The 18,234-nt window shown below is 42.8% G+C and overlaps 1 protein-coding gene across 1 annotated transcript in view; it reads right to left on the bottom strand.

The window, feature by feature from the left end:
• Positions 1 to 2,183, bottom strand: part of OTUD7B (OTU deubiquitinase 7B) — a 52,077-nt gene extending 49,894 nt beyond the window's left edge. Inside the window, exon 1 of the mRNA XM_047084982.1 lies at positions 1,956 to 2,183. The gene's annotated coding sequence lies outside the window, so the exon portion shown is untranslated. The remainder of the gene's footprint in view (positions 1 to 1,955) is intronic.
• Positions 2,184 to 18,234: the final 16,051 nt, after the last annotated feature.

Here is an 18,234-nt window from a genome sequence, read left to right as displayed (position 1 = left end):
CATTACTGTTCAGCCTGCCTTATACAAGTCAACAGACAGCCCTTTCTTTGGCAAAGGTTTACTTTTTTTTCCACAAGGGAGTCTTTGGCATTAAATGAAAGGGATAAGTCAAGTGAGGCAACAACAACAAAAAATTAGTAATGGTTTGGAAATTATCGTCTTTCCATCTTTCCTTCCTGCTTGAATGCTTAATGCCCAAAGTGGATATCTGTTCAATTCTAAATTATTCATGTTAATGGATAATTATCGGCAGAAAGGTGCTGATAATCCAGAAAGGAATAAAATCGAAAAGTAATCTATTTCAGTTTCGGAAGATCTTTTCAGCATATTTACTTTCTCAATTATTCCTAGCATGAGCTAATATTTGTATTCATCTGTGATCACTAAGTACATAGTAACTGGCCACTTACTCAGGGAGGTACTCTGAGACATGCCGGGTAGCTAGTGGAAATTAGAACAAGACTGGTATTCAGACGCCAGATGAGCAACATCAATTTCATTTATTTTACAGTTCTGTTCAGCCTTCAAAATATCAATAGACTAGCAGAGCAGGTTGGATACTAAACTTTAAAAGAACTGTTCAGAAAAACAATGAGGACAAAGAGTATAATATATTCGTTTGTAAATTACGCACAGCAAACGTTTAATTACAAGTGTGAGTCTCCCAAGTCACCCAGCAGAAGTCCCTGCTGTCTTCTCACCCCACCAGGAATGCAATCTCATTCACTAGGAAGGAAATTTTCTAAATATTTAAAATGTAGGATTTGCTATCCTTTTTGGACTAGCCTTATCACTCCCTCTTCTTGTCCTTTCCCACCTTAGAAATAGATTCTGAAACACAAAAGGATCCAGCCTCCTCCAAGACCTCCTAAATAAATATACTAAGTATGACAAGCCAAAGACTGAAAAATGATCAGCATCTGATTTTTCTAAAAAGCATATTGTATACCCAGTTATCAAACTATAACAAAAATAAAAGTCAAAGTCCTGCTAATTCTCGCCTTTGCATTTATGAAAAGGAAACCCCCCGAAGAGTGTGGGGAGACTCTCAATTTCACCAGTTCACTTCTTTCAACTTAATTTCTGTATCTGTATTGTGCCCAGAGGAACCACCTAGGTTAGACAACCTAGACAGAGAGGGAGGGAGGCAGGGAGGGAAAGAGACTCGGAAAGACTCGGAGACACTCAGAGCTCTGGTCCTTGTGAGCCGACAAGCTAAAAATACGCCGGCCCAGTAAACAAATCCCATTCCATCCCGACCGGAGCCACACCGTTAACCTAGTAATTATGAGAAGAGGAGTGAGATCACGCAGCCCACGGCTTACTCATCATCAGCTTCTAAAGTTTCCATCGGCTCAGAGCAACTTTTCTTTTTTCTAAAGTTCATAAGCCTGCCCTAGAATCAATCAATCAATCCTTCTCTCTCTCCCCCCTCTCCCTCGCTCTCACACTCGCACACTTTTCGCTCCCTTCCTCCATTACTGGACGCACCTCAGTTGGCTCTCTACAGGGAAGAACAAGCTTGTTTTCTTTTCGTTGTACTTTTATACTGAGACTTTTACAATGAACTTTATCCTCCTCTGCGGGTAGGATAGGGGGTAGCCTGCACTCCAACCACCTTAAAACTCCACCATCCCTTCCCGAAAGTCTCGCTGACAAGGGAGGACGGTCCACACTGCCCAGCACAGCTTAGGAAGGGAGGCCGGGAACGGGGCCGGGGGGCTAGGAACGCGGGACGCAGGTGAAAGGGAGGAGTAACTGGGGAAAAGGTTGGGGCCAAGCAAGGAACAGTCAGGGCGAGGAGAGGGTGACCGGAGGCGGTGGCTCCGGGTGAAATATCATCGGAAAGGAGAAGGGGGACAGTGGAGATCGGAGGGTCAGAGTTTGGGAGTCCTGAAGAGGCGGGAAGGGCGGGAGCAGACGGGGGAAGGTGACAGGGCAGGGGGCTCCGTTACCCTCGCGGCTCCCGGGGCAAGGCCCTAGGCCGGGGCGGAGCGCGGGGCCCGGCCGCCTCTCCTCATTCCTCGGCTGTGACCCCGGGGTCCGGCTGGCCCCTCCCCCGACGACGATGGAGGCGGAGGCGGCGGCTGAGACTGCGACCGCGGCTGTTGCTCCGCACAGGATCAGGAGCCGGAGCCAGACGGCACTGATCTGGACTGGCCTCCCCCAGTGGCTTTTTGCCTCCTCCACACCCCGTCGCCACTACGGCTCCGGCAGCTGGTTCGGGATCGGTGGCTTTCGGCCGTCCGGCCGGAAACTAGCGCCAGTTTCCGGCCGGAGCGTGTTGGTGGTGACACCCAAGCCGCCCCCAGGCCTCCTCCCGCCCCGCCCCGCCCCGCCCCGCCCCGTAGCAGCCCCGCCTTTAGTGCCGCTCCCCTGGCTGTGGCCAGTTTGGCGCCTGCCCCGCGCGTGACCCCATGTTTTCCAGGACCTCGTTCCTAAGGCCTCGGGTCTGGAGAGTTCTTGAACCGGAGCTGCAGGAGTGCAGGGTGGGCTCTTGAGACTTTGAGGTAGAGTCAGTTGGCTCCAGCCCTTTGGGGAAAAAGCAGAAAGCGGCGAATAGTTCTGGAAAGGTGAGAGGGGTGATAATACTTTGGAACGAGAACAGTGAAGTTCTAGTTACTCGGCGCAGTCATTCTGGACTGACCAGAGGAAAGTTAACCATACTTCTTCCAGACCAGTCTCCACCCAGTTTTGCAAGTCTCCTTAAATCACTCGTGAAGTGAACATACCCTTCCCTGTGGACATGTGAGCCTCCGACTGTTAGCCCGATGGAAAGAAGTCGAGTATCGCTGTTCTTGATAATGCCCTTTAACAGCATTCCAGCATAATTCAATTTAACAAATACTTACTGAGTCCCTACTATGTGCAAGATACTGTGTTGATATTGGGGACACAAAAATGTATAAGAAGACATAATTCCAGGGGAGCCTGGGTAGCTCAGTCGATTAGGCATGGCATTCCGACTTGGGCTCTTGTAGTGATCTCACTGTTTGTTAGTTTGAACTCGCCGTGGGGCTCTGTGCTGACAGCTCAGAGCCTGGAACCCGCTTTGAAACGTGTGTGTAGGGGGTGTGTGTGTGTGTGTGTGTGTGTGTGTGTGTGTGTGTCTGTCTGTCTGTCTCCCTCTCTGCCTTCCCTGCTTGTACTCTCTCTCAAAAATAAATATTAAAAAAAATTTTAAAGACATAATTCCAGGCACCAAGGATCTTTCTTACACTTTAGTAAAACACATGCAACTATGTTTTATGAAACAGAACTCACATGTGTGCTCTGTGAGTTACAATAGGCTATGGCTATAAGAGCATAAGCTTTGTTCTTCAAAATATAGAAGCAGACCTTCCATATTTGTTGAATGTATAACTAAATATTAGGAGAGCAGAGCCATTGAATCAATACCTCTTTATGACAAACACAAAATGAGGCCAGCCCCAGCTGTAATCTGACCAAAGAAATCCTGAATTTTAATTCAGATTCCTAACATTGTGGCACCTGATCTGCATATTCAAAATGTTTATTGTCTAAATTGCGCCCATTAGGCCTATTTAAAAACAAACACTGTATTATACTCGACTTTCCCCCTCAGTACTTCCTGAAGTCCTCAGTTTCTAAATGGGAGGGGTGGAGCATAGACCTGTTGGAATTATCCAGCTCTGGACTAGAAAATGGACATCTGAAACAGGAAACTGCCCAGACAGGCAGCTCTATCTCCTGAGGACACCCAGGGTTTAGAGTTGATTCAGGGCTGGGCCTAAGGCCATACCAAGGCCAAGCAGGTCAGAGTGCCTTGCAGGAGGCACACCCAGGACCAACAGTACAAGTTGGCAAGCAGAGCCATTTGCCTGGGCTTCAAGCGTGCGGGGACTACGAATTTTGGCTACTGTTCAGTGGCAAATTTGAGGAGGAGGGTAGAATGAGACTTGGTCATCTAAGTTGATTCTAACTGAACTCCACTGATCACGGCCACCCCTTGCTGGCTAAATCTGAGGTAGGAGAACAGAGTCACAAAGGAGCAGCCTCAAAAAGGTAAAGCGGTTTTGTTTCACCAAAGTCCTCCCAGGTCGAGGTTATGCTCATCTGTTAACTATTTCTTTCCAGTCTTAATTCCACTACCACTGCGTTATTAGAACCAGGTACGGAGTTCAAAGGCACTCTCCACCCTCATTACAAGGCAGGCCTTTACTTGGCAGTGACCACAGAAAGTTTCCAAATTTGAAAGCTGGGCCAAACTCAATTAAGTAACCACACTTTTTACAGGCTTGCCTGGAAATTTAGGGGCCAGGAAGTGATGGGGTTGCAGTTGCTCTGTGCCTGTTTCTTGCTCTGACCGTCCATCACTCATTGTTGTTTGTGCGATTGCTCAATGGGCTGCTTGTTTTGGGTCAGCCCAGGCTGTGTGGGTAGCGGTGTGGTCAGCCAGGATGGGAGCCAAGCCACCTGGGTTCTGGTCCCAGCTCAGCCAGCCCCTAAGCCATTAAGTGACTCTCTTCCTATTCCCACATGTCAGGGCCTCACCTCTTCTGTAGTGATATGCAGCCATTTGGGCCGTCAGTAAGCTGAATATTCGGAAGCAACTGTCTGATGTCACTGTCAGCTGCCAGAACACAGCAGATTATTTTTTGCTGCCAGGTAAAAGAATAGGAAAAAGATGAAGGTAAAAGCGGCAGAGAAAATCCTACCAGTGTGCCAGCCACACACCCTCATCTGCCATTTAGTACCAAGTTCTCTTCCATCCTAAGGGCATGTTTTTATTTACTCATCTTAGCAATTCACAGAGCTGCTCCAAGGAGTTCCCTGAGCTTTCACTTCACTTTAAGCAAGAACTGAAAATATAGAGCTTTGCATTTCACCGGAGAAACTAAAAGAAAGAGACTGTTTCAATACTGATGGGGGGGGGGTGGAGGGTAATGTTCAGAGAAAGCTATTTTGCAGCTCACCAGGAAAAAAAAAAAAACAGCAATTGTTTGCATTTATATGCTTTTGTGGTGGAACAGAAAACCAAACCAAAATAACTTCCGTTCCACTACCACCACCGTAATTTAGACCAGTGATTCTGTGGAGTTTCAAAACAACGCACAATATATGCCTAGGAACCTCAGACAGACTAACTCAGAATTTCGGGGACTGAAAACCATGAAACTGAATATTTTTTAAATATCCACAGTTCTTTCTTTTTTTTTTTTTTTTTTTTAGATATAATTGTCATACAACATTATAGCAGCTTCGGTTAACAACATAATGATTCAATATCTGTGTATGTTGTAAAATGATCACATGAAGTCTACTAAACATCACCAACACACGTAGTTACATGTTTTTTCTTGCGATGAGAACTTTTAAGATTTACTCTCTTAGCAACTTTCAAATATGCAATATGATATTATTAACTGTAGTTGCCATGCTTTATATACAGTTCTGTAACTTGTTTTTTAACTGAAAGTTTGTACCTTGTGACCTCCTTCACCCTTTTCACCCATCCCAACATTCCCCTCTCCTCTGGCAACCACCAATCTATTCTCTGTATCTATGAGCTCAACTTTTTTCTTTGTTTTGTTTTGTTTGTTTTGGTGGTGGTTTTCTCTTCTTTTTTTTTTTTTTTGATTCCACATATAAGTGAAATCATATCATATTTGTCTTGTCTTTGTCTGACTTATTTCACTTAGCATAATGACCTCAAGGTCCATCTATGTTGTCACAAATGGAAAGATTCCATTTTTTTTTTATGGCTGAACAGTGTTCCAATATATATATATATATATATATATATATATATATATATATATAACAGAGATTTGCATATATATACATGTATGTATGTATGTATGCCACAGGTTTTTTTTATTTTTTAAATATTTATGTATTTTTGAGAGAGCGCACGAGCAGGGGAGGGACAGAGAGAGAAGGGGACAGAAGATCTGAAGTGGGCTCCATGCTGACAGCAGAGAGCCCAATGCGGGGCTCGAACTTGCAAACCTAAAGAACATGACCTGAGCTGAAGTCAGATGCTTAACCCACTGAGTTACCCAGGCATCCCATATACCATAATTTTTTTATCCATTCAGCTATCACTGGACACTTAAGGTTGTTTCCATGTCTTGGCTGTCGTAAATAATGCTGCAATGAACATAAGGTTCATATATCTTTTTGAATTAGTGTTTTCATTTTCTTCAGATAAATACTGAGAAATGGAATTGCTGGATATGATAGTTCTATTTATAATTTTTTGAGGAACCTCCATACTGTTTTCCATACTGGCTCCACAAATTCAAATTCCCACCAACAGTGCTCAAGGGTTCTCTTTTCTCCACATCCTGGCCAACACTTGTTATCTTTTCTTTTTGATGGTAATCGTTCTAACATGTGAGGGGATAGCTCATTGTGATTTTGATTTGCATTTCCCTGATTACTGCTGTTGAGTATTTATTCATGTGTCTGTTGGCCATCTGTATTTCTTCTTTGGAAAAAATGTCTGTTCAAATCCTCTGCCCGCTTAACTAATCAGATTATTTTTTTTTTTTTGCTATTTAGTTGTAGTTCTTCATATGTCTTGGACATTAATTCCTTATTGGATAGATGATTTGCAGATATTTTCTCCCACTTAGTAGGTTGCCTTTTCATTTTGATTTCCTTTGCTATGCGGAAGCTTTTTAGTGTTTATTTTTTTGTTTGGAGTCAGACCCAAAAAATCATTAAGACCGATGTCAAGGAGCTTATTACTTATGTTTTCTTGCAGGAGTTTTATGGTTTCAAGTCTTAAATTCTAGTCTTTAATTCATTTTGAGTTCATTTTTGTGTATGGCATAAAATAGTGATCTAGTTTCATCCTTTTGCATGTGGTTGTTCAGTTTTCCCAACATTTTTTTTTTTTTTTTTGAGAGAGAGAGAGAGAGACACAAGTGGGGAAGAGGAGCAGAGAGAGAGAGAGAGAGAGAGAGAGAGAGAGAGAGAATCTTAAGCAGGCTCCACACTCAATGTGGAGTCTGGTGTGGTGCTTGATCTGACAACCCCAAGATCGTGACCTCGGATGGTCAACTAACTGAGCCACCCAGGCGCCCATCCCAACATTTATTGAAGAGACTGTCCTTGCCCCCATTCCATGTTCTTGCCTCCTTTGTCATATATTAATTATCCATGGATGTATGGTTGTCTTTCTGGGCTCTCTATTCTGTTCCATTGATCTATGTGTCTGTTTTTATGCCAATACCTTACTGTTTTGATTACAACAGTTTTGTAATATAGTTTGAAGTCAAGGAGTGTGATGCCTCTAGCCTTGTTCTTCTTTCTTGAGATTGCTTTAGCTCTCTTCAGGGTCTTTTGTGGTTCTACACAAATATTAGGATTGTTTTTCTATTCCTGTGAAAAATGCCACTGGAGTTTTAACAGGATTGCATTGAATCTATAGATTGCTTTGGGTAAGTATAGACATTTTGCAATATTAATTCTTCTACCCCATGAGCATGGAATATCTTTCTGTTTGTGTCTTCTTCAATTCCTCTCATCAATGTCTTATAGTTTTCAGTGTACAGGTATTTCACCTCCTTGATTAAGTTCATTCCTAGTATTTTATTCTTTTTGATGCAGTTGTAAATGGGAGTGTTTTCTTAATTTCTTTTTCTGAGTGTTCATTGTTAGTGTATAGAAATGCAGCAGATTTTTGTATATTGATTTTGTATCTTGCAACTTTACTGAATTCATTTTGTTAGTTCTAACGTGCATGGTTCTTATAAAGTTAAACACATTTCTACCCTATTATCCAGCAATTCTACCGGGTATTTACCCAATGGAAATTAAAACATATATCCCAAAAAAGCTTATACATGAATATTCAAAACCACTTTATTCATAACACACCCAAACTAGAAACATCTCAAATGTCTACCAACAGAAAAAAGAGGCAAATAAATTGATCAAGGAATGGAACACAAGTTAAAAAAATGAACTCCCTGTAAACACAACAACATAGATAAATCTCAAATCATTTGTTGACCAAAAGAAGCCATTTATATGAAATTTGAGGATAGGCAAAAGTAATAGATAATAATAGAAATAATACCATGATAATAGAAATACTAGAAATCAAACCATGGTTGCCTTTGTGGGGTGTGGGTATTGAATAGTAAGAGGGCACAGAGGAACTTTCTAGCATGATGGAAATGTGCTATATCTTGTTGTTACAATGTACACATGTACATCAAATTATATACTTAAAATCTGTGAATTTTATCTCAACTTTAAAAAGAGAAAACAGGGGCGCCTGGGTGGCGCAGTCGGTTAAGCGTCCGACTTCAGCCAGGTCACGATCTCGCGGTCCGTGAGTTCGAGCCCCGCGTCGGGCTCTGGGCTGATGGCTCAGAGCCTGGAGCCTGTTTCCGATTCTGTGTCTCCCTCTCTCTCTGCCCCTCCCCCGTTCATGCTCTGTCTCTCTCTGTCCCAAAAATAAATAAACATTGAAAAAAAAAATTTAAAAAAATAAAAATAAAAAGAGAAAACAAATATCCTGGCTTCCTTTGTAACACTTGACCAGGTTATAAATTTACATTTACTTGTGGATTATTTTATTGATATTTGCTTCATCCATTAGATTGTGAAGCTCCATAAGTTCACCATTTTATCTTAGTATGTAGCACAGTGCTTGACCCATGGTAGCCATTCATTAAATATTGAGTGAATGAATAAATGAATGGACAGTTGAGAGCCGCTGCTTTGGGAGCACATATCAGACTCCTTTTATAGAGTCACATCCAGACTCATAATAGTATAACTGGGTCTCTGTATTCCTAGGCCCTCTATCTGTGCATCATTGCTAGATTATGCTTCTAAAATATTTCATTGATATTTTCCATCCCCCTTTTCCTCCTGGCTTATAGAACCCTGATTATGTTCAAGTAGCCACCCTTCAGTACATAACCATGGGCTTCAAGGGGAGATTCGCTCCAGTGGAGGACTAGAGGCTGAGTGGGAAGGAGATGGGGAAACACTGATAGATCTAAGCCAATTATGAGGTTCCATTCACCTTGTCAGTGCTTGGTTTAGGCAGGTGATAAAGTTCTGACCAATGTGAGATTCAAGGAAATCTGCTTGACCTTCTCAATCTTAAAAAGAGACTCAGAGAAATAAGAAAAGATTCTCTTCTGCCGCTGAATCTTGTTGAATCTGGAATGGCTGTTCCAGTTAAGGGACAAGCTGACATACTAAGGATGGCTGAGCAAAAAGATGAAAGGAATTTGGGTCTTGGGCAAACTGCTGATTTAGCCAATCCTGAGTGGTCTTCCTTGAAATATTTATTATATGAGATAATAGATCTTCCTTATTGTTTAAGCCATTTTGAATTTAGTTTTTCTATCACTTGTAACCGAAAGCGTCTCAACTAATAAAAACCCATCAACAGCTCCTCAATATCTATAGGATGAAGTCAAAATTCCTTTGTCAGCCCTGTAAGATCCTACACAACCTGACCCCAGACTAGTCCTAACTCCAGAGTGTGGCTTGCTAATTTCCGTCTCTACATTCGTGTTCTACATCCTTTAGCACCACTGGTGTGCTGGTAAATACTAACGACCAGCTTTCCAGAAGGAAAAAATCCTGAGTTAGAACATTTACCAATTTCCATGGTGTAAATATTCCTGCCCCTGACAATTTCATGCTACTAATGTGATGTCACTGAACACAGAATTGGACAAGAGATGTGCGATCAAGTGCAAGCCAGTAAGAACACACAACCATGTTACCACTCAACTTTCTCTCTTCGGTCCATAAATGTTCTCCCTAGAGTTCAAGGCCCAACCCGTATAATCTCCTTTTAAAGACTTCCTATAAAATCCCAAGCTGTGAATGTCTTTCCCAATTGGAATCTGAGAGTTGGGTTGAATTGTTAGTTTTCACAGGTATTTACCAGTAAGTCAGCTATTTAATCAATTAATGAAAAAACCTAGGAATAATAAAATAGCCAGAGAGAAGAGTTCAGTGACACTGTTTTTAAAGGGTTCCTAGCATTAGGCATTAGGAGAACTTTCTGCTAGAAAGTCCCTGCTGCCAGGCCCTCTGAGCACCAAAGATCACTAGAGGTACTTTGTTGTTAAATAGGATTTATCAGCTCTCAATTATTGCCAGTGCTGGTTCCCAGGAGAGCTGTGTTAGGACGTTATCTAAAGGGCTCTTGGCAAGATTGGGTGTGTTCCTATTCTGGTCCTGACAAATCCCCTGAGGATGTAAGAATGGGCTTCGTGTAGCCCTCAGAGGCCTACCAATAGGTAGGTAAGGAAGAGAAGCCAGTTCCTGAGGTTTTGAAGAGAGCAGATGGAACCTTACCTGATCAGAATGCCAGCCAGGTGGGTCAGCTTCATCTCCACTTCACAGGTGACACACCCTCAGGTTTGGAGGAAAAGCAAATAATTAGACAGCCAAAACATTGGCTGAGGCAATGAGGAGAGGCCGGGGAATGGAGTGACTAAGTCACTGTGTCCCCTGACTAGGTCAGCACTGGGAGGCAGGCCAAACTCAGGCTACTGGAAACTGACAGAGCATTCAGGGGATAGAAGATGTTGAAACTGCACCAAACTGCCCCTTTTTATGTGATTCACAGTGCACATTGAGCTCTTTAGGAACTGCATGCTACATTTTTTTTTTCTAAATTATACATATATGCTTTTATTCCTGCCTGAGAGAACTCTGTGGTTGAATGACTATATCTAATTGGCATCTACTAGAATCTTCCTCAGTGATGTGCCCTCTGTCACTCTCCAGGTTACCAAGCTGATCAGCATTAGTTCCCACATTACTTATGGTCTATGAACAAGCCTGCGGATCATAGCAACTCCCCACAGAGAAGTAAACAGATGATAGTTTTTTCAGCTGGAAAAAAAATCTGGAACTGAAAAGTGTCGCCACAACTTAGGTTACCTTGGGTTACACTTACCCTCATGTGTTAGGGAACCTTCTCAGTTGAGGATGAGATGAAGCCCTAAAGGCAGAAAAAATTGGTAGAACAAGACCAAGAACTCAGGAGGGATCTATAAATGAGTAAAGTACTATAGAAGCACCCAAGAGAAAAGTGTAAGACCCAAGGGACATTTCAAAAGAAAGCATTGGCTATGGGAAGAGAAAGGAAGGCAAAATTGAAGGGCTGAATAATGAGACCCAGTTAGACAAAGGTCACAAGCACTAATCAGGGATGCTGGCCCTGCCATAATTTCTAAGTGGGCTAGCTCCCCACAGGAGAGCTCTGCTCTTACTTGCCAGTAAAGGATACTGAATAAAGCACCAGACTGCTGGCCTCCTTGTCTAGATCCTCCACAGGAGGGACAAAAGCTCAACAAAATGGGAATTAATACAATTCAGGGAATTCTGTTGATATTTTTAAGCCCCCGCCATGTGTAAGGCATGCAAAGATACAATCATTGCCCTTAGGGAGCTTTCATGAGCAAGACTAGACATTAGTAATCCAAATCATTCTCTGCTTGACACATGTCCTTTACCTTATACAGGAAGAAAGATGGAAGGTGATGTAGACTATAAAAAGACAATGTGACCTTTGACTACAGACATTCATTCCTGAAAGCAGCTGAAAGGGCCAATTATTACTGCCCATACAGTATACTTTGTTGTTGATTTCCTGCTTCCTGCAAGACTTTCCTTTTGATTTTTAGTTTCTTCCTCCCCTCCTTCACTAGATGATTAGTGTTTACAGGCCCTTATGCAGCAAGTAGCTTCTAACACTCAGAAGGTATGATGGTTACTTAACACCAAAGCACAGCCCAGTGGGCTGGCGTTGCTCTGGCCTATTCCGGTGGGTACCCTACCCACTGGACAAATAACAAAACTACAGTTAGATTACCATGCAGACTCAGCTTGTCACTAGTGTCCCTGCTTAAACTTAGGCTAGGTGCTTTTTGTTTTTTGTTTTTTAATGTCTGAATCCATTTGTTAATACCTCTGTGTTGAGTCATTACATCTATTCTCCACAACCACAGTCTTAGCTCATTACCTCTGACCGAAAGTACTGTAAAATAACTCCACAACTGTTCTCTTGCCTTTAATCTCTCTCTTCTCTTACCACCCTTCAGGCCCTACCTAAAAACTGTGGTCTGGTCAATCGTTCCCTTGCTCAAAAGCCTTCAATTGTCCTGTCCTTGAAGAAAAATTTATCTACTGCCAATAATAATTATTGTCATAATTATTACTATTATAAGTGCCTGATAATATAAAATATTATATAATTATAATTACACTTATGTATTGTAATATGTTTATGGTAATAAGTGTTATTATTATTATTATTATTATTATTATTATTTTAAATGTGGTTGGCCCTAAATACCCCTGAGGGACTAAAAGAGTTTAGAGAGATTACACATTCCTTTAGGACCATTGTGTAAACTGAGAAAGAAAATACTGTCATTTAAAGTCCAAACTGAGTCACCTGGGTGGCTCAGTTGGTTAAGCATCCAACTTTGGCTCAGATCATGATCTCCCGGTCCGTGGGTTCAAGCCCCGTGTCATGCTCCGTGCTGCCAGCTCAGAGCCTGGATCCTGCTTCAGATTCTGTGTCTTCCTCTCTCTCAGTAGGTCTCTCTCTCTCAAAAATAAACATTAAAAAAAAATGTTAAACCCAAACTGACTATAGATGCTGCCTTTTAAAGGAGATGATGTAATTTATATAGCAAAGGAAACATTCCTCACACTGCCTCCTTCCCCTCACAGAGTTGAAATAAGGGAGAGGTGGCCATTGTAAGCCTCTGTCAGTTCTTCTGAGTCTCAGGATGGGAACTAAAACAGAAGATCCATAATTCAGAAGGACACATCAGTGGGTCCTTGGCTATAATACAATAAGGAAAATCAAATTATAAAAGGGAAGCCCCACGGTCAGGAAAATGAGAAGTCTTTAACGGAAGAGAAAAGACCAAGTAATACAGCAATATAAAACTTCCCCAGGACAAGTGGGTGGCTCAGTCGGTTAAGCGTCTGATTTTTTATTTCAGCTCAGGTCGTGATCCCACAGTTCGTAAGATTGAGCCCTGCATCGGGCTCTGTGCAGAGCTTGCTTGGGATTCTCTCTTTCCTCTCTCTGCCCCTCCCCTGTTTGCACACACACACACACACACACACTCTCTCTCTCTCTCTCTCTCTCAAAATAAATAAACATTTAAAACTTCCCCATTGCCTCCAAATCTTCAGCAAAGCCTAACACATACACTAATATCCTGTGTGAGGAGTATTTTCTGGGGAAATTAAAGAAGTTGATTTGCATCTTGGGACAATGTGATGTAAAACAGCAACAGCACACTAGAGATAATAAAATGATACATCCATTGAACCAATCAGTAACAAGGAAAAGCATAAGGGACACCCCCTACCCCCAGAATCCCTGGAGTCGGGGAGGGGGCTCTTAACCCTCCTGGAGAATGGGTTTCGGGCAGTTTCCTTTGAATCTCACTGTAACCTTCACACCAACATGGGTTACAATTCGGTGAAACGTGTGTATTCCCTTTTTACTCTCTCACCCTGTGAGTATGACAGGGGCCCTGTGTGGTACTCTGTGCCCACTATATGAGTACTAAATAAACACATATGTGGTGATGGTATTGACGTTCATTTTTCATTTTCCTTTCATTTTTTAATAAACTTTATTTTTTTAAGTTTATTTTGAGAAAGACAGAGACGGCGTGGGGGGGGGTGGGGGTAGAGAGAGAGAGGGAGAGAGAGAGGATCCCAAGTAGGCTCTGGTCAGCACAGAGCCTAATGCAGAGCTTGAACCCACAAAGCTGTGAGATCATGACTTGAGCAGAACTCAGAGTCAGAGACTCAACCAACTGAGCCACCCAGGCACCACTCATTTTCCTTTCATTATAAAGTGGTCTGCTCAGGGGCGCCTGGGTAGCTCAGTCAGTTAAGCATCCAACTCTGATTTCAGCTCAGGTCATGATCTCACAGTTCATGAGATCAAGCCCCAAGTTGGGTTCTATGCTGACAGCGCAGAGCCCACTTGGGATACTGTCTCTCCCTCTCTCTCTGATGGCCCCCCACCTCAAAATAAATACATAACTTTAAAAAATAAAATACGGGCGTCTGGGTGGCTCAGTCAGTTAAGCGTCAGACTTTGGCTCAGGTCATGATCTGGAGGTTCATGAATTCCAGCCCCACATCGGGCTCTGTGCTGACAGCTCAGAATCTGGAGCCTGCTTCACATTCTGTGTCTCCCTCTCTCTCTGCCCCTCCCATGCTCATGCTCTGTCTCTCTCTGTCTCAAAAATAAATATTTAAAAAAATAAATAAATAAAATAAAATAAAATAAAATGGTCTGCTTAGAGGCCTGGTCCATCATGCATTTTCTGGTCCTCCAGCTGTGGCCAGCAGGCAGGATTCTCCTCTTCCTGTGTGAATGCTTCTGGGGCCACCGCCCCTCTACCCAAGGGGTAGAATCTGCCATCAACCCTGAGAACAGTTCCAAAGGCCTTCTCCTCAGTAAAAAGAAAACACTATGTCTCCGCCCAAGACTTATTGACACGCACACTCTTTCTTCCGTGACAGGCCTCCCATGGGTAAACTTTGCTAATAAGAAAGGTCCCAGATAATTAGTGGAGGGAATTGGAATCAAACAGAGAAATAATGGAAGACACCATTCTTGTGTCCTATTTTGTAAAACTAGTATCTGAGCGGAAGAATAGGTAACTTCTGTGTGTTCTAAGGGGAGACAGTAGACAAGAAAAGAGGCAAAAGACAAGGACAGGGTATTAGTAATAGAGTAGAAATTATAAAGGGTGATTCCCAGGTAACAAATCATACCACTCAGGCACACACAAGGGGCATCTCTGCTCTGAGCCCTGAACTTGAAAAGGCATCATTCTGACCTTCCCCTGGCCATTATCTCTTCCTATAGGTTGAGATGTCCACAGAATCTGGAGACAGGCACATCTGGAGGCCAGAAACCCTTTCTAGAGCAGCACCCTCTGGGTGCCTGGGAGTCTGGAATTCTCAGTCCCAATATTCTGAGCCAGCTTCCAGGGCCTATGAGGGCCTCTTCCCTAGGTCCAGAGTCCTAAGGGTAAATTTTATCAGCGATGGGCCAGCTCACCTTACGCTGCCATATTCCTGGCCATAACCCCAGAGCGCCTAGGTGGCTCAGTCAAACATCCAACTCTTGATTGAAGCTCAGTCATGATCTCATGGTTCATAAGTTCAAGCCCCGCATCAGGCTCTGCACCGACAGCTCGAAGCCTGCTTGCGATTCTCTCTCTCTCTGCCCTTCCCCCACTCATGCTTTCATTCTCTCTCAAAATAAATAAACTCAAAAAAATTTTATCTAACAACTTGTTAGTTTTTAAATATTTAGATATATAGTATATGTGTCTCTACTTATACTCTTGCCCCAGGCCCCACAAATGTCAGAGGTGGGCCTATTTAAAATAAAAAGTTCTTGGGTTTACAGAACCATATATTTAAGGGAAAATATGATGGAGAGCCCCTCTACTTGCTAGGTGGGATGCTGTCCAATTCGTGAATCACTTAATAAAACCAATTCAACTTTCAAATTAAAAAAAAAAAATGACAAGGGCACCTAGGTGGTTCAGTCAGTTGAGCGTCTGACTCTTGATTTCGGCTCCGGTCATGATCTCTCGTGGTTCATGAGATTGAACCCCATGTCAGGCTCTGCACGGACAGCACAAAGCCTGTTTAGGATTCTCTCTTTCCCTCTGTCTCTCTCTGTCTCTCCTCCTCCCAAGTGTTCCTCCTCTCTGCTCCTCCTCTCTCTCTCAACATAAATAAATAAACATTTTTTTTAAAAAGACAAAATATTCTTCTCTGCTATTGATTAAAAGCTTTGACTACAAACCTAGATTTTTATTTACAGCTACTGACTTACCTAGAAAATTTTCTCTAAAACCAAGTAGACCCCTGTCAAATGATGATCTGTATCTAAAGATCACACTTTTCCTAACAATGCTTGGTGTAGCAAAATAGTTACTGGCACTTGTTGATTTCCTAGTTTCCAAACAGGGGTGTGGATGCTGGCCTCTAGTTGGCCTTGTCTAGTGAAGCTCTGGTCTCTGCTGGGGCTGCTCCTCCCATCCTCCTCCCCTCACCTTGGCCTCAATCTCCCTCCTCCCATTTCCATTGACCAGCCTCTGGTAAGTCAAAAGTAATGTACTTTTTAAGTACATAGTTTAAAAGGTGTTTTATTCAATAGCAAATGAGTTGACTCTTATATTCCTTTCTCTCAAAAGGAAAAAAAAAAAAAAACCCTAATCATTTTTTTTAAGTGGCTCAGATTTTTTCCCCTATTGGCTTATATACTTTAACAGGAAATATGTTCCATTTTGTTGTATCAAATAGTGTATTGTTAAGGCTTTTAATGTCTGATTTTTTTTTTCCAATGGGGAGGAAGGCACGCTGGGCTCAGGTCCTAGGGGCCAGGAAGACCTGAGTAAGGTATATACTCACAGCAGCTGCAAGGAATGAAGCCGGAGGGTGAGTGTAAAACTATATTTGGGGGAGGTGTGGCAGGGGTTAAGTATTAATCTAGAGAAGCAAAATCTTGTCATGAAGTCCAAGGGTCAAATTCAGAGCCAAAAATAGAAGATGACATCAAAGGTCAGGAACTCAGTCTATTTCATTATGTAGCAGTGGACCCTTTCACCTCATACCTGCCTTAATCATTGCACTGGAGTTTACTGAGTCCCAGAGGCCCTTTTATGGGATGAGCAAACATGGGCTAAGCCCACTAACCTTTCAGGTTTAGTGAAAGAGCAGCAACCTGCTGGTGCTCCATGACGGCACCAGCCTGGTGGAATTCAGACTCTGGTGCTCAATGAATACTTTCCAGATGATGAAATCAATCTATTAATTAGTCGACAATATTAATGAAAAACATGTAAGATTATTAAAACATGCATATTGGGGCGCCTGGGTGGCGCAGTCGGTTGGGCGTCCAACTTCAGCCAGGTCACGATCTCGCGGTCCGTGAGTTCAAGCCCCACGTCGGGCTCTGGGCTGATGGCTCGGAGCCTGGAGCCTGTTTCCGGTTCTGTGTCTCCCTCTCTCTCTGCCCCTCCCCCGTTCATGCTCTGTCTCTCTCTGTCCCAAAAATAAATAAATAAATAAATAAATAAATAAATAAATAAATAAACGTTGAAAAAAAAATTATAAAAAAAATAAAAAAAACAAAACAAAAAAAAACATGCATATTGCCAGCAAACTCGGCTTTCCTCAAGAGAGGCAGAAGGGAAAGACGTTTAAATTTTAATTTAAATGTGGACATTTAAAATTCATCATTACAGACACAGTGGTTCCTCTAGACTTTCTTTTGCCACCAAATACACCATCTAACAGTCATTTTGCAGCAACGACAGTTTCTTACTCAAAAATGAAGAAAAATCTATCCTCTCTCTCTACCCCGCACCACCCACCCCTCCTCTCTCTTTACTTTTCTTCCTGCTTCCCAGACTGAGTCTAGAATTCAGAATGGAAGTGATGAGTCAGGGTTAGTCCACAGTCTTCACCTGTGACAAATCCTATAAAATCATATGCCTGAGTCTGAAAAACAACCGATCCGGCTGAGGGAACAATTCCAGTCCTTGGTAACTAGGATGGTCTAGAAAAGCCGCATCCACATGGGCTCACATGAGCAGAGCATGGACTTCATTGGTTCTCAGACCGGCAACAGTACATCACGTCGAAGCTCATTGGAAATGCAGACAGTAGACTTATGGGCATAAAGCGACGCCACAGGTCAGGGCGGCTGGCGGGCTCAGTCTGACTTCAGCTCAGGTCAACATCTCACAGCTCCTGAGTTCAAGCCCTGAGTCTAGCTCTGTGCTGACAGCTGAGAGCCTGGAGCCTGCTTCAGATTCTGTGTCTCCCTCTCTCTCTGCCCCTCCCCCCACTCACGTTCTATCTCTCTCTCAAAAATAAATAAACAACAAAAAGAGAGAGAGAAAGAGAGAGAGAGAGGGGGAGAGAGAGAGGGAGATAGAGAGGGAGAGAGAGAGAGAGAAACCACAGGCCATGCAATGACGTCTTATCGCCAGCGCTCTAGAACAGACTCTGCAAACCACTAACGAGGGATGGGAGTCTCTCTGCTGGGCAAGCCAGGAGTCCCTCTCCATTTACCCTCAGTTTTATTCAGCTCTATGATATCTCGCTAGATGATCTTATGTCCAATGGTATGTATTTTTAAGAACCCAAAAGAAAAAAGAGACATCTCAAGATGGTCTGTTACTGAAGAGTTTGAAGAGTCTC

The sequence above is a fragment of the Lynx rufus genome, unplaced genomic scaffold (genome assembly GCF_022079265.1).
Source record: "Lynx rufus isolate CCGP_SWC_20201006 ecotype Redwood Valley unplaced genomic scaffold, mLynRuf1.p SCAF_2, whole genome shotgun sequence".
NCBI classification, from domain to species: Eukaryota; Metazoa; Chordata; class Mammalia; order Carnivora; family Felidae; genus Lynx; species Lynx rufus.
Note: the sequence above shows the minus strand (reverse complement) of the source record. Positions and strands in the feature narration are given on the sequence as shown.